The 13,997-nt window shown below is 52.8% G+C and overlaps 1 protein-coding gene across 2 annotated transcripts in view; it reads left to right on the top strand.

The window, feature by feature from the left end:
• LOC140431057 (voltage-gated potassium channel KCNC1-like) overlaps window positions 1-13,997 on the top strand; it is a 202,475-nt gene that overhangs the window by 169,171 nt on the left and 19,307 nt on the right. The window lies entirely within an intron of this gene.

Here is a 13,997-nt window from a genome sequence, read left to right as displayed (position 1 = left end):
CCCAGGTCCATAAGACCATAAGACATAGGAGCGGAAGTAAGGCCATTCGGCCCATCGAGTCCACTCCGCCATTCAATCATGGCTGATTTCAACTCCATTTACCCGCTCTCCATAGCCCTTAATTTCTCGAGAAATCAAGAATTTATCAACTTCTGTCTTAAAGACACTCAACGTCCCGGCCTCCACCGCCCTCTGTGGCAATGAATTCCACAGAACCACCACTCTCTGGCTGAAGAAATTTCTCCTCATCTCTGTTCTAAAGTGACTCCCTTTTATTCTAAGGCTGTGCCCCCGGGTCCTAGTCTCCCCTGCTAATGGAAACAACTTCCCTACATCCACCCTATCTAAGCCATTCATTATCTTGTAAGTTTCTATTAGATCTCCCCTCAACCTCCTAAACTCCAATGAATATAATCCCAGGATCCTCAGACGTTCATCGTATGTTAGGCCTACCATTCCTGGGATCATCCGTGTGTATCTCCGCTGGACCCGCTCCAGTGCCAGTATGTCCTTCCTGAGGTGTGGGGCCCAAAATTGCTCACAGTATTCTAAATGGGGCCTAACTCATGCTTTATAAAGCTTCAGAAGTACATCCCTGCTTTTATATTCCAAGCCTCTTGAGATGAATGACAACATTGCATTTGCTTTCTTAATTACGGACTCAACCTGCAAGTTTACCTGTAGAGAATCCTGGACTAGGAGTCCCAAGTCCCTTTGCACTTCAGCATTATGAATTTTGTCACCGTTTAGAAAATAGTCCATGCCTCTATTCTTTTTTCCAAAGTGCAAGACCTCGCACTTGCCCACGTTGAATTTCATCAGCCATTTCTTGGACCACTCTCCTAAACTGTCTAAATCTTTCTGCAGCCTCCCCACCTCCTCCATACTACCTGCCCCTCCACCTATCTTTGTATCATCGGCAAACTTAGCCAGAATGCCCCCAGTCCCATCATCTAGATCGTTAATATATAAAGAGAACAGCTGTGGCCCCAACACTGAACCCTGCAGGACACCACTCGTCACCGGTTGCCATTCCGAAAAATAACCTTTTATCCCAACTCTCTGCCTTCTGCCTGACAGCCAATCGTCAATCCCACTGTCAGGGCACCAGGTTGGCAGTACCAAGGTGCTTGGGTGGCATCAGCAGTGCCATGGTTCCAGTCTGGCCTCCCAGCCAACCTCGGAGACCTCCGAATACCTGGGAGACCCCACCAAGTGCCGGTAGGCCTGGTTGTCATTTGTGGGGACTAGTAGCAATCAGCGCTTGGTTCTGTGAGGCCTAAAGATGCCGGGCGGCCGTTCAATCCGGCATCAGCATGGCTAAGTGGGTTTTTAAACTCACTTAACCGGGCAAGATCATGAGGCATAACGACCGTCAGGAATCCCGGGAGAGGCCTGGCCACGTCGCACCCCAATTCTGGTGGGGTGCAGCCGGTAAATTGCGCCCAGAATCTTGCTATTCGTAACAGTGACAGCTACAACTATTAGAAAAGGATTCATTAGGGGCACTGGAGGAGAAGTTCGAGTTACCCCCGGGAAATGCCTTTAGATATATGCAGGTGAGGGCTTTTGTGAGGCGACAGGTGAGGGAATTCCCGTTGCTTCCGGCACAAGAGGTTCAAGATAGGGTGATCTCGGGTGTATGGGTCGGGGAGGGCAAGGTGTCGGAAATACACCAGGAGTTGAAAGAAGAGGGGGAAGCGCTAGTAGAAGAGTTGAAGGGTAAATGGGAGGAGGAGCTGGGGGAGGTGATCGAGGAAGGTCTGTGGGCTGATGGCCTAGGTAGGGTTAATTCCTCCTCGTGTGCCAGGCTCAGCCTGATACAATTTAAGGTGGTCCACAGAGCGCACTTGACGGGGGCGAGGTTGAGTAGGTTCTTTAGGGTAGAGGACAGATGTGGAAGGACGAGGTTGAGTAGGTTCTTTGGGGTAGAGGACAGATGTGGAAGGTGCTCAGGGAGCCCAGTGAACCATGTCCATATGTTTTGGTCATGCCCGGCACTGGAGGGGTTCTGGAGAGGAGCGGTGGTAGCAATATCTCAGGTGGTGAAAGTCCGGGTCAAGCCAAGCTGGGGGCTAGCAATATTTGAAGTAGTGGACGAACCGGGAGTGCAGGAGGCGAAAGAGGCCGGTATTCTGGCCTTTGTGTCCCTAGTAGCCCGGCGAAGGATCTTGCTAATGTGGAAGGAGGCGAAGCCCCCCAGCCTGGAGGCCTGGATAAATGATATGGCTGGGTTCATAAAGTTGGAGAGGATTAAGTTCGCCTTGAGAGGGTCTGCGCAGGGGTTCTACAGGCGGTGGCAACCGTTCCTAGACTATCTCGCGGAGCGTTAGAGGAAGGTCGGTCAGCAGCAGCAGCAACCTTGGCGGGGGGGGGGGGAAAGGGGGGACTGCCTGGGAGGGTGGATGAGCAAGAGATAACATGAAGGGTTGGGGAAACTGGCACGTACGGGTGAGGGCCAGTGTACAAAGCTGGGTAAATATATCATTTTGCCATGTATATATCTTGCTCTGCGCGATTTCTCGGGTTTTTTTGTTACGAGGGGGGGGTTATTGTTTGTGAGGGAGAAAAATTGTGTTAAAAAAACTTTAATAAATATATTTTTTAAAAAAGAAAAGGATTCATTAGAAAGCGTTTCTGGATTCATGCATTCTCCCACACACTGCTCTGAACATTTATGCTATTATAAGAAAATCCTGGTGATTTGGGCTGAGTGTGTCTCTCTCATTAATCTCAAAGCAAGGATACAAGGAGGAGTTTTAATTAAATAGAACAATTCTATAACAGTTCTCTCAACCATGAAAGACACCTAGAGGTTACAAGCATAGAAATTATTTTGCTTGTGATCCTGGCATCAAAATGCTTACAATAAATGAATTAACTGGAAATGGCAACATGGTAGCAATGGACTAATAATTCAGAGGGCTGGACTAATACTGGACTGGGCGGCACGGTAGCACAGTGGTTAGCACTGTTGCTTCACAGCGCCAGGGTCCCAAATTCGATTCCCGACTTGGGTCACTGTCTGTGCAAAATCTGCACATTCTCCCTGTGTCTGCGTGGGTTTCCTCCGGATGCTCTGGTTTCCTCCCACAACTCCTAAAAGACATGCTGTTAGATGAATTGGGTATTCTGAATTCTCCCTCAATGTACCCGGACTGGTGCCGGAATGTGGCGAATAGGGGCTTTTCACAGTAACTTTATTGCAGTGTTAATGTAAGCCTACTTGTGACAATAAAGATTATTATTTATTATTTAATACCCCGACAACATGTGTTCAAATCCCGCCATGGGCCTGGTGGAATTTAAAAATACTATTATTTGAGTAAAATTAGAATTAAAAAAGTTTAGTCTCAGTAACAGTGACTGTGAAACTATTGAATTGTCGTAAATACAAATGTCCTTTATGGAAGTGAATCCGCAATTCTTAACCAGTTTGACATACCTGTGACTCCTGGGGCGAAATTCTCCCCCAACGGCGCGATGTCCGCCGACTGGCGGCAAAAACGGCACCAATCAGACGGGCATCGCGCCGGCCCAAAGGTGCGGAATGCTTCGCATCTTTGGGGGCCGAGCCCCAACATTGAGGGGCTAGGCCGGCGCCGGAAGGATTTCCGCCCCGCCAGCTGGCGGAAATGGCGTTTGTTGCCCCGCCATCTGGCGGAAATGGCGTTTGGTGCCCCGGCAGCTGGCGCGGAAATGCGGCGCATGCGCGGGAGCGTCAGCGGCCGCCGACAGTTTCCAGCGCATGCGCAGCGGGAAGAATCTCTTCCGCCTCCGCCATGGTGGAGACCGTGGCGGAGGCGGAAGGGAAAGAGTGCCCCCACGGCACAGGCCCACCCGCGGATCGGTGGGCCCCGATCGCGGGCCAGGCCACCGTGGGGGCACCCCCCCCGGGGTCAGATCACCCTGCGCCCCCCCCAGGACCCCGGAGCCCGCCCACGCCGCCTGGTCCCGCCGGTAAATACCAGCTTTGATTTACGCCGGCGGGACAGGCAATTTCTGGGCGGGACTTCGGCCCATCCGGGCCGGAGAATTGAGCGGGGGGTCCCGCCAACCGGCACGGCCCGATTCCCGCCCCCGCCCAATCTCCGGTACCGGAGACTTCGGCGGGGGCGGGGGCGGGATTCACGGCGGCCAACGGCCATTCTCCGACCCGGCGGGGGGTCGAAGAATGACGCCCCTGATTCAGAAATATGAGGTTAACTCTGAAATGACCTCACAAACCACAAATTTGTACCAAGCCACTGGACAAAATTACACCTCAGGGGGAGACTTCCGGTGGTGACATGTAGAGGAGGTCACACGTTCGGTAGCTCCCACCAGAGTCCTCGGTTTTTGGCCTTTTCCACCCAATTTTTGGAGAGAATTTGATTGGAAACCTCTCCTAATTGAAAGTTGATTATGAAAGGATGTCTAAAAACCAAAGAAAGAATACTATAAAGAAAGTTGTGGGCGATAGTCCGTCAGCAGGATCGGGTCCAGTGAGGAGTACGGTGGGAGGAAAGATGGTAGAGGTGAGCTCACTGGGTGGGGTCGCTCTGGTAATGATGGTAGTGCTGGCGGATTTGCTGGCGGCTGAGTTTGAGAAGCCATTCAGCAAGCATTTTGAGTGGCTTGGTAGGGAAATGCTGGAAAGTTTTAAACAGTCGGTGGAGGACTCGTTGGCCCCGAAGAGGGAGGTGATTGGGAAGATGTCAGAGGCAGTGCGGGAGCATGGTGAGGCGGTGGAGGCAGCGCTCTCGAGAAACAGTGACCAGCTCACTTCTTTGGAAGCCAAGCTGTTGAAGGTGGAGGACAGTAACAAGGGCCTGACAGCAAAGGTCAAGGATCTGAAAAACAGGTCTGTGGCTGAACTTGCAGATCGTGGGGCTGCCTGAGGGTATGGAGGGCCCGAGGCCAATGGAATACTTTTCAGCAATGTTTGGGAAGCTGTTGAGGGAGAAGGAAGAACCCTCCCCCTTCAAGCTGGATTGGGCCATCGATCGATCCGGCCAAAGCCACAGGCTAACGAGCAACGAGCTGCTATAGTTGCTTCCACAGCTACCAGATGAAGGAGAAGGTGCTGTGATGGGCTAAGCAGAACCATGCGGTGAGGTGGGAAGGCAGTGGTATTCACATCTACCAGGATGTCACGGTGGAGTTGGGGGGAAAGCGGGTGGCCTTCAACAAGGTGATGGCAGAACTTTACAAAAGTGGAGTGTATTTGGAGTGGTCTGCCCAGCAGTGTCACGCGCACCTCGAGGGATCAATTCTTCATGATGGAGGCATTTGTAAAGACTGAGGGTTTTGGATTGAACTGAGAATGGTGGAAGAGAGACTTTGTTGTGAAAAAGGAGGGATGTTGGAGGGCTTTGTGTTTTGTGGTTTCTTTATTGTAACTGGGACCTTGGGCGAAATTCTCCCAAAATGGCGCGATATCCGCCGACTGGCGCCCAAAACGGCGCCAATCAGACGGGCATCACGCCGCCCCAAAGGTGCGGAATGCTCCGCATCTTTGGGGGCTGAGCCCCAACATTGAGGGGCTAGGCCGGCGCCGGAGGAATTTCCGCCCCGCCAGCTGGCGGAAACGGCCTTTGGTGCCCCGCCAGCTGGCGCGGAAATGACATCCCCAGGCGGCGCATGCGCGGGAGCGTCAGTGGCCGCTGACAGTTTCCCACGCATGCGCAGTGGAGGGAGTCTCGTCCGCCTCCGCCATGGTGGAGACCGTGGCAGAGGCGGAAGGGAAAGAGTGCCCCCACGGCACAGGCCCGCCCGCGGATCGGTGGGCCCCGATCGCGGGCCAGGCCACCGTGGGGGCACCCCCCGGGGCCAGATTGCCCCGCGCCCCCCCCCCCAGGACCCCGGAGCCCGTTCAAAAGGTGGTTTTGACAGTAGATATGTGGAGCGCCCACCCCGGAGCTATTGGCTAGTAGGAAGGTATTGCAGACGCCGTTTCACGTGCCGACCACGGATAAGGTGGCGCGCCAGCTGCAGCATGCAAAGGGGGTGATGTACGAATATGGGGAGGAGGCAAACCGGTTTTTGGCTTGCCAGTTGAGACAGCAGGCAGATTTTTCAGGGGTGGGATATGGGAGGTGGGCTGGTGGCTACGCCTGAGAAGGTGAATGCGGCTTTTGAGGCGTTCTATGAGAGGCTGTATAGGTTAGACCACCTGAGGATGAGTTGGATATGGGGGAGTTTTTGGAGGGGTTGGAGTGTCCCACATTGGAGGAGGAGGATCGGGAAGAGTTAGAGAACCACTGGGGTCGGAGGAAGTTCGGAAGGAAATCGGAAATATGTAGATGGGTAAGGTGCTGGGGCCAGATGGGTTCCCGATGGAATTTTATAAAATTCCAACCGGCTGCAACCATTGTTAGTGGAGTCAATGGCTCGGGGGTCACTCCTGGAGACGATGATGCAGTCATCTATTTCGCTCCTTCTGAAAAATGAGAAGGACCAGTAGAATGTGGGTCGTATCAGCCAATTTTGTTACTGAATGTGGATGCATAGATCCTGGCAAAGATGCTGCCACTCAGATTAGAGGAGTGTCTCCTGAGCATTGTTGTGGAGTATCAAACAGGATTTGTGAAGAGTAGGTGGTTGTCCTCTAATGCCTGTTGATTGTGATCCGATCCCCACCAGAGGCAGGGAGCAGGAGATCATTGTGGGGCTGAATGTGGAAAAGGCCTTTGATACGGTTGAGTGGAAGTTATTTTGCGGTTTTGAAGCAGTTTGGGATTGGGCTCAAGTTTGTCTCGCGGGTGTAACTGTTTTACATGGAACCTAAGGCTATTGTTCGCACACATAATATGAACTCCAAATATTTTCAGCTGTATAGGAGGAAATAGGAAGGGTGCAGTACCATTGTTGGGACTTTACTACAGGCCTCCCAAAAGCGAGCTTGAAGTAGAGGTACAAATATGTAGACAGATTATAGAAAAATGTAGGAGCAATAGGGTGGTCGTGATGGGAGATTTTAACTTCCCCAACATTGAATGGCACTCATGTAGTGTTGGAGGCATAGATGGAGCAGAATTTGTAAGGAGCATCCAGGAGAGTTTTTTAGAGCAGTATTTAAATAGTCCAACTCGGGAAGGGGCCATACTGGACCTGGTATTGGGGAATGATCCCGGCCAGGTGGTTGAAGTTTCAGTCGGTGATTACTTTGGGAATAGCGATCACAATTCCGTAAGTTTTAGAATACTCATGGACAAAGACGAGAGTGGTCCTAAAGGAAGAGTTCTAAATTGGGGAAAGGCCAAGTATAACAAAATTCGGCAGGAGCTAGGGAATGTGGATTGGGAGCAGCTGTTTAAGGGTAAATCAACATTTGAAATGTGGGAGTCTTTTAAGGAAAGGTTGATTAGAGTGCAGGACAGACATGTCCCTGTGAAAATGAGGGATAGAAATGGCAAGATTAGGGAACCATGGATGACGAGTGGAATTGTGAGACTAGCTAAGATGAAAAAGGAAGCATACATAAGATCTAGGCGACTTAAAACTGATGAAGCTTTGGAGGAATATCGGGAAAGTAGGACAAATCTCAAACGCGCAATAAAGAGAGCTAAAAGGGGTCATGAAATAACTTTGGCTAACAGGGTTAAGGAAAATCCCAAAGACTTTTATTCGTATATAAGGAGCAAGAGGGTAACTAGAGAAAGGATTGGCCCACTTAAAGACAAAAGAGGGAATTTATGCGTGGAGTCAGAGGGAATGGGTGAGATTCTTAATGAGTACTTTGCGTCGGTATTCACCAAGGAGGGGGACATGATGGATGTTGAGGCTAGGGATGGATGTTTAAATACTCTAGGTCAAGTCGGCATAAGGAAGGGGGAAGTTTTGGGTATTTTAAAAGACATTAAGGTGGACAAGTCCCCAGGTCCGGATGTGATCTATCCCAGGTTACCGAGGGAAGCGAGGGACGAAATAGCTGGGGCCTTAACAGATATCTTTGCAGCATCCTTGAGCACGGGTGAGGTACCGAAGGATTGGAGAATTGCTAATGTTGTCCCTTTGTTTAAGAAGGGTAGCAGGGATAATCCAGGGAATTATAGACCTATGAGCTTGACATCAGTGGTCGGCAAACTGTTGGAGAAGATACTGAGGGATAAGATCTATTCACATTTGGAAGGAAATAGACTTATCAGTGATAGGCAGCATGGTTTTGTGCAGGGAAGGTCATGTCTTACAAACATAATAGAATTCTTTGAGGAAGTGACAAAGTTAATTGATGAGGGAAGGACTGTAGATGTCATATACATGGACTTCAGTAAGGCGTTTGATAAAGTTTCCCATGGCAGGTTGATGGAAAAAGTGAAGTCGTATGGGGTTCAGGGTGTACTAGCAAGATGGATAAAGAACTGGCTGGGCAACAGGAGACAGAGTAGTGGTGGAAGGGAGTGTCTCAAAATGGAGAAAGGTGACTAGTGGTGTTCCACAGGGATCCGTGCTCAGACCACTGTTGTTTGTGATATACAGAAATGATCTGGACGAAGGTATAGGTGGTCTGATTCGCAAGTTTGCAGATGATACTAAGATTGGTGGAGTTGCAGATAGCGAGGAGGACTGTCAGAGAATACAGCAAAATATTGATAGATTGGAGAGTTGGGCAGAGAAATGGCAGATGGAGTTCAATCCAGGCCAATGCGAGGTGATGCATTTTGGAAGATCTAATTCAAGAGCGGACTATACGGTCAATGGAAGAGTCCTGGGGAAAATTGATGTGCAGAGAGATCTGGGAGTTCAGGTCCATTGTACCCTGAAGGTGGCAACGCAGGTCAAGAAGGCATACAGCAAGCATGCCTTCATCGGATGGGGTATTGAGTACAAGAGTCGGCAGGTCATGTTACAGTTGTAGAGGACTTTGGTTAGGCCACATTTGGAATACTGCATGCAGTTCTGGTCGCCACATTACCAGAAGGATGTGGATGCTTTAGAGAAGGTGCAGAGGAGGTTCACCAGGATGTTGCCTGGTATGGAGGGTGCTAGCTATGAAGAAAGGTTGAGTAGATTAGGAATGTTTTCGTTGGAAAGACGGAGGTTGAGGGGGGACCTGATTGAGGTCTACAAAATTATGAGAGGTATGGACAGGGTGCATAGCAACAAGTTTTTTCCAAGAGTGGGGGTGTCAATTACAAGAGGTCATGATTTCAAGGGGAGAGGGGGAAAGTTTAAGGGAGATGTGCGCAGAAAGTTTTTTACGCAGAGGGTGGTGGGTGCCTGGAACGCCTTCCCAGCGGAAGTGGTAGAGGTGGGCACGATAGCATCTTTTAAGATGCATCTAGACAGATATATGAACGGGTGGGGAACAGAGGGAAGTAGATCCTTGGAAAATAGAAGACAGGTTTAGATAAAGGATCTGGATTGGCGGAGGCTGGGAGGGCCGAAGGGCCTGTTCATGTGCTGTAATTTTCTTTGTTCTTTTGTTCTTTGTATAGGGGAACTAGGCAGGCATGCTCTATGTCCCCTCTCTTATTTGCGTTGGTGATAGAGCCTTTGGGCATTGCATTGAGGAATTTGGGTGAGTGGCGGGGGATAGTGAGGGGTGTGGAGAATTGGAACAGAGGGGGTGGGATTCTCCGTTGCCCGATGCTGAAATTGTGTTCGGCGATCGGGCGTAGAATCGGCTCTGATGCTGAAATTGGGGCCGCCGCTGGTTTGACGCCGGTCAGCCATGTTCCGCCCCCTCCGAAATGGCATCATCGTGACGCACGGCGTGCCATTGCAACGGCATTGGCACACCATCGGCCGGCCCACCTGCGATGCTGCGCCCCGATGGGCTGAGTTCCCGATGGCGCAGACCACGTGTGGTCCCACAAATCATGAAGCCGGCGTGACGGCTACGGACTGTGGCCAGCGCCGTCACACTCGGCCAGTATCCGTGCTGCTGGCTGAGGAGCTTCTGCTGGGGCGGGGGACTGTTGGGGGGGTGGCCAGGGGATGGCCTGTGAGGTCACGGATGGCGGGTTGGGTCCGCGCACGGCCGGCGCCATGTTGTCCATGGGATGGAGGATTATGACAACACGCTCTGCGATGAGCTCTGGTGCTCCACATCGCTTGATGATGTCTGACTCCTGCCAGTGTTACTGACAACCCAGGGCCCGCACTCGTGGTGCGGCAGATAGGGATCACAGAGGGTGTTGCAAGCAAGGGGGTGGAGGAGATGTGTGGGGTTGGGATTCGGTGTCCGTGCCTCTGGCCAGTCCCCCCCACCGCTTGGTTGGTGAATCTGGAGGCGACGAGAGCGTCCCGTGTGCATTGGCCCTGCGGACATGTCATGCGGCCTTCCGTGCCTGCCAGGGCTCCATGTCCTGCCATCCTTCCCCTCCTCTGCATTCTCCTCGTCGGACGATGATTGGCATTCCTCCTCCTCCTCCAGCATATTGCCCCTCTGTTGTGTGATGTTGTGGAGGACGCAGAAGGCCGCCATGATGCGGGCGACTCTCTCAGCATTATTCTGGAGGGCCCCTCCAGAGCGGTCCAGGCACATGAACCGCATCTTCAGGAGGTTGAAGCACCGCTCGATCACAGCTCTGCATGGGCGTCATTGTAGCCTCTGCGTCAGTCTGTGGCCTCCAGATAGGTGTCATCAGCCATGACCCCGTCGCATAAATGGTTAGGACGACCATCACCTTGACGGCCAGCAGGAATGGGTGTCCTCCCCCATACCACCGCGGTGCCAGATATGCCATGATCTGCCAGATATGTCGCACTGCCTTGCTGTTCAACCGGAGTCTTCAACGGTTGTGCCCGCAGGTCCTCGAATGACAGGCGTTGCCTCCTTGGCACCTCCTCCTTCTCGGCCTGCTCTGGTATCTCGCTCTCAATCCTGGGCAGCTGCCCCCTGTTCCTCTGCGGCACGCTCTGCTGCTGCAGCTTCCTCCTCCACCTCAAGCAGCGGCAGCTCGTACAGCCACAAGACACCCCCCAGGGCAGCGGTGACCAGCAGGAAGGATATCGTTGCTGATTGGATTCCAATATCCATTGTCTGTAGGGGGTGAAATACCGACATGTTAGCATGTTACATACCCCTGTGCCCAACCAGGTTCACCGGGCCACATGCTGCCCCCGGATGGCACTGCGGGCTCCACCCTTGCATGTTCACCCACAATGTCCGCAGTGCCCCATTGGTGGCCGGCACCATGGGGATCTCTGGCCCAGGCGCCTATCCCTGAAGCCAGGGGTATCGTCGGCTGGTACTGCCCTTGTAGCGGTATGTTCCCCGGCCGCCATCTGGCACCCCTTAGGGGCTACAGTAGGCGTTGCCCATGGGTGTGCCGCCTGATGCCCCGCCAGTGGAGGGCGGCCGGATGGGGGGGTATGGTGGATGGTGGGGTGGGGGCACCCATCTGGCCGGTGTTACTCTGCAGAACCAGGAGCTAAAGAGGGTGGTCAGTAAGATGCGCAACAAGATGGCTGCCTTGCAGGCCGATGCAATGGCAGTCAGGGCCTGGACCGCCCCAGTCCTGTGGGCGGGGGGTCACCCCAGCCATTCGGCCTGGTCCCCAGTCAACCCCCTCCCCCGGCCCTGGCAGGGCTCCCCCACCCCAGCCAGCCCGGCCAGTGACCGGCCCGGCAGCCCGCAGTCGCTCCTCTCTGTGTTCTACCTCCTGTCCCTCTCCCTCATCAGCCACGACGCTGGATTCAGATTTTTAAAAGCACAAGGGAACCGCATTGGGAACTCAGCCATCGGAGGCGGAGAATCACCTAGGCCCTGGAGAATACCGGGTCTGGCCCGCTAATAATTTAATAATAATCTTTATTAGTGTCACAAGTAGGCTTACATTACCGTTGCAATGAAGTGACTCTGAAAATCCCCTAGTCGCCACACTCCGGTGCCTGTTCGGGTACACAGAGGGAGAATTCAGAATGTCCAATTCACCTAACGGCATGTCTTTCGGGACTTGTGGGAGGAAACCGGAGCACCCGGAGGAAACCCACGGAGACACAGGGAGAACGTGCAGACTCCGCACAGACAGTGACCCAAGCTGGGAATCTAAACCAGGTCCCTGACGCTGTGAAGCAACAGTGCTAACCTGTGCTACATTGCAAACAGTGTCTACTGTACGAGCATTCCGGACCGCATTGACGCCGCTGTCGATGTGATAGGATTGCGATTTGGCTTCAAATCGGCACCTGCCGCGACTTTGGCATCGGAACATATTCTCCGCCCAATCGCGTTTCACAATTTTGGCGCCAGCCAACGGAAAATCCCACTCCATGGGCGAAAATTCTCCTTCCCGCCCCGCCACATTCCTGCCCCGACCGGCCGGCGGGAGTCTCCGTAACACCGGCCGGTCAATGGGGTTTCCCATTGTGGGGCAGCCCCACGCCGTCGGGAAACCCCCGGGCGCCGGCAGAACGGAGACTCCCGCCGGCGGAGAATGACGCCCCATATGTTGGACTGGATGCCAGGTTTTGGGCTGGGTGGATAACGAGGTGGATGGTGTGAGGGACTTGTTTCTGGAGGGGCGGTTCTCAAGCCTGGAGGAGCTGTCAGAGAAGCTCAGATTTTCACAGGCGGAAAGCTTTAGCTATCTGCCGGCGAGGGACTTTGCGAGGAAGGTTTTCCTGCCGTTTCCGGTAGAACCACCGTCCTAACTGTTTGAAAGAGTTTTGATGCCTGTGAGGTTGAAAGAGAGGAGTACCTCCAGAATTACCAGGAGGATAATGGCGGAGGACACCTTGCCCCTGGTGATGATTAAGGCTAAGTGGCAGGAGGAGCTGGGGGTAGCATTAAAGAAGGGGGTGGAGTGAGTCCTTGCATAGGGTGAAGGCCACTTCGTCGTACGCGAGACTGGGGTTGATACAGCTGAAGGTGGTACACCGGGCACACCTAACTAGGGCTATGTTGAGTCAGTTTTTGAGGGAGTTTAAGATAAGTGTGAGCACTTTGGGAGGGGCGGGGTAAATCATTTGCATGCGTTCTGGGTGTGTCCTCAGTTGATGAGATTTTGGGTCTCCTTCTTCAGCACCATGTCAGAGATTTTACGGAGGGATTTGGAGCCCAGTCCCCGAGTGGCCAGATTTGGGGTATCAGACCTGCCAGAGTTGCAGACTGGTACAGATGTCTTAGCCTTTGCCTCGTTGATCGCTCGCAGGCGGGTTCTGTTGGGAGTGGAGGTCAGCTTCTCCACCCAGTGCCTCAATGTGGCTGGGGGATCTCATGGAGTTCTTGCATCTTGAGAAAACTAAATACACATTAAGGAGTGAGGGGTTTTACAAAAGATGGCGGCCTTTTATTGTGTTCATTAAGGAGCTAGTCACCGTCAACTGTTAAGAGGGGGAGGGGTTGATGCTGCTGTGTTTGGTTGTTTGTTTTGTTTTATGGTTTTGTATTTACTAAAAAATGTTTGATAAAAATATAATTTTTTTAAAATTGCTGTCTCCGGCCTGCCCCCACACAACATGGCAGAGCCCTACAGGGGCCTGGTGCGGAGGAACATAGATCCCCGCCGGAATGAGCGTGCCTGCCAATCGGTAGCCCTCGATCGCGGGCCTGGCCACCATGGAGGCCCCCCCTGGAGTCGGATACCACCGCCCCCCCCCCCACCAGGACGACTGCCGCAGCAAGTACGGCGAGGTCCCGCCAGGTGGGACCATATGTAAACCACGCCGGTGGGACTCGGCGGCACTCGGCCCGTCGAGCGCGGAGAATCGCCGTGGGAACTGCGCGGACGTAATTGCCACCGATTCTCTGGTCGCCGGAAAATCGGCAGCCCAGCGTCAGAACAGCGTTGCGAGATTCTCAGGCCCCCCCCCCCCCCCCGGCGATTTTCCGAACTGGCGCAGGCTCGGAGAATCCCGCCCCATATCTCTGAAGTGAAAATTATAATTTGCTATATTTGGAGTCTCCTGTGCAGCTCTGGTTCAACCAATCGTACAAAGGTTAACATTGCTTATCAGATAGTAAAGGGACTTTCGCAAATATGCCACGTGTCGGGAGTCTAATTATGAAGGTGGAATAAGAAAGTTGGACTGATTTTCTTTGGAAAGGCAACTTTAATTGAACTTAA

The sequence above is a fragment of the Scyliorhinus torazame genome, chromosome 10 (assembly GCF_047496885.1).
Source record: "Scyliorhinus torazame isolate Kashiwa2021f chromosome 10, sScyTor2.1, whole genome shotgun sequence".
NCBI lineage: Eukaryota > Metazoa > Chordata > Chondrichthyes > Carcharhiniformes > Scyliorhinidae > Scyliorhinus > Scyliorhinus torazame.
The sequence above is the reverse complement of the archived record's forward strand: the minus strand, read 5'-3'. Positions and strand labels throughout refer to the sequence as shown.